This window comes from Sciurus vulgaris, assembly GCF_902686455.1.
Source record: "Sciurus vulgaris genome assembly, chromosome: 1".
Classification (NCBI taxonomy): Eukaryota; Metazoa; Chordata; class Mammalia; order Rodentia; family Sciuridae; genus Sciurus; species Sciurus vulgaris.
In genome coordinates this window covers 36,423,506-36,426,064 of record NC_136461.1, presented here as the reverse complement: position 1 = coordinate 36,426,064, position 2,559 = coordinate 36,423,506, and the positions used below count along the sequence as shown (strand labels likewise).

Genomic DNA, 2,559 nt, shown 5'->3' with positions numbered 1-2,559 from the left:
ATACACCAAGCATAAACCCTTGCCTCCAAACACACCTAGGTGTCCATTAATGGATAAATGGATAAATAAAATGTGGTATATATATATACAATGGAGTTTCACTCAGTCATAAAGAAGAATGAGATATGGCATTTGCAGGAAAATGGATAGAACTAGGGACCATCATGTTGAGCAAAATAAGCTAAACTCAGATGGTCAGGGGTCACAAGTTTTTTTTTTTTTTTTTCTCATATACAGAAGCTAGAGAGGAATAAAGAAAACAAAGGTAGGGAGATCAGTAGAAGGAAGGGACCAAAGGGTGGGAGGCAGGGAGGGAGGAAATGCTGGGAAATGATAGTGGTCAAATTGTATTGTGTGCATATATGAATATGTAACAACAAATCCCATCAATATGTATAACTATAATGCACCAATAAAAAAAGAAAAAAAAAGAGTGCCACAGTTATAAGACTAGCTCCTGGTTATAACCAATTCTCCTTTTTGCCTACAAACATCATTCCTTTCTTCTGTACACAAAGCTGTAGACTTGTTCAGAGTCCACCGTTATCCATTGAACTCGAGTGAATTTAGATTAGTCAAAGCTAATTGCTGCAATTCCATTCTCCTCAACAGTGATTTTCCTCATACAGCACTGCCCCCTGGAATATGAGGAAATGCCACTATGTGTCTTTTACACAAGCTCTGCTTGTATATGAGAAGAAATACCCAGAAATACATACCACCTTCTCTGATACTGAGAAATTTTCTCTGTGCATGTGAGACTTGGAATGGTACTGGCCATCTGTAAGAGATGGGCAGAGTGGAAAGATGGAAAGAACCTGGGATAAACAGCTACCGGATTAGTCGACCATGAAGCAATCTTTCTCTGGGACACCTTACTAAGGGAAATATAGTTCCCTTCTGGTTTAAGACATATTCTTGGGTGTCGCAGCACCCGGCCACGGGTATGGGTGTGGGGTCTGGATGTGTCTGCAGCTGGGGGCCGCGGGTGTGGGGATACGCTGCTAGTGAAACGCCTGCAGAAGCTGAGCTCCTGCAACTGCAAGGGCGACCTGGGGGAGCCCCTGCCAATGCGGCCCATGGTGGGTACCAACCTTACTGACATCGTGGACCAGAGAAGGATTACCATCTCTGGTCCTTGCATGTGTCCTATCTGGTCCAGTTACTACGGAAACTGTCATTCCCTCCTGTTCAGGATGGATGCTTCCAATCCCACTCAGCTCTCTGCCTCCTGTGTGCAGTTCGTGGGTCTCCTTTCTTCAGAACAACTTGCAGAAGTATCGGTCCTGATACTCTTCAATAAGATGTAGGGGTTTACTTGCTGAGAAGGATGTGGAGCGGGTCCCATGGAGGAGTCCCCTCAGAATAGCAAAGTGCATGTTCGTTTGTGAGGAGGCACACCTGAGGGACAGGCAGGTTTGTGGCAGCCATCATTCTAACAAGGCAGTTCTTTAATTACAGCGACCTACCCTGTTACATGCCCATGGAGGAGATGAAGTCATTGACCAGCCTCCTCGACGTCATTGCTTGTGCCAAGCGGAACATTACCACAGTGGAACTCAGCCTGGGAAGGCACTGAGTGGGCCAAGGTGCTGCAGTGGCTCCAGGATGAGCACTGAGGCAGCAGGTGACCAGTGGACAAGTGCCCCCGGAGGCAGAGGATGGCACTGTCACCTTCACTGGTGTGTTCTCACGGGGGCGGGCAAGGTGGCCCAGGTGGTGGGGCTCTGTGTGGAGGTGCAGTAGTGGGTCAGCTCCTGACAATGGGCCTCTAAAAGAAAAGGCTGTCTCCCGGGCTGGGAGGAGAGACTGCCTGCAGGCGGCTGGCATCCTGCTGCCATCCTGGATGGTGCTGTGACACATTTTCCTTGCCCCAGGGTGTTTGGACTGCACAGTACCACTGAGACCTAGTCTCTTGCTTGTAGTACATGCTCCAGTCTTCTTAACTCCTAATCCCTGACCATGTCCCCTACAGACAGCATGACATGGTGGACAAAGTGAGCCCAGGTTACAGACGAGCTTGGTTCACTTGTTCAGCAAGTGGCTACTACTCTGAGGTGCCCAGAGTAGGCATTGGTTCCCTCAGGGGCAGGAGGCAAGGGCCAGGTGATGCGCAGGGGTTGGAGGCCTGGGGTCTTGGTGTCCTGCTGGGGCCTGTCACCTCAACCAAGCCGGCTTGTGGGAGAATGCTTACTATGATGATTGGTGCATCAGTGTGTTCTGGGGCTTCTTAAGCAAATGAGTATCATCTGCGGGAGCCTAAAGTCACAGAAATTTGTTCTCACAGTTCAGAAGCCACAAGTCCAAAGTGAAGGTGTCAACTTGGTTGGCTCTTTCCGGAGCGCTGAGGGGAGAATCTACTCCTTTCCTCTGTTCTCGGGTACTGCTGCAGCCCTTGGTCTTTATGAGTTGTGGTCTCCCCTGTCTTCCTCTTCTTTGTCTGTGTTCTCTCTTCTTTAGGATATCTGTAATGGGAATCCAGGATGATGCATGACCACACCCGCAAAGACCCTTTTTCCAAGTCACTTGTGCTTATTCTGGGGCTATGACCTGGCCACA

General features: G+C 48.9%; 1 pseudogene across 1 annotated transcript; it reads left to right on the top strand.

Annotated features, from left to right (window-relative positions):
* The first annotated feature begins 909 nt into the window (after window positions 1–909).
* On the top strand, window positions 910–2,559 carry LOC306658218 (ADP-ribosylation factor-like protein 16; annotated as a pseudogene). The gene is made up of 2 exons (XR_013766876.1): window positions 910–1,306; window positions 1,462–2,559. The product of XR_013766876.1 is annotated as an ADP-ribosylation factor-like protein 16 (transcript).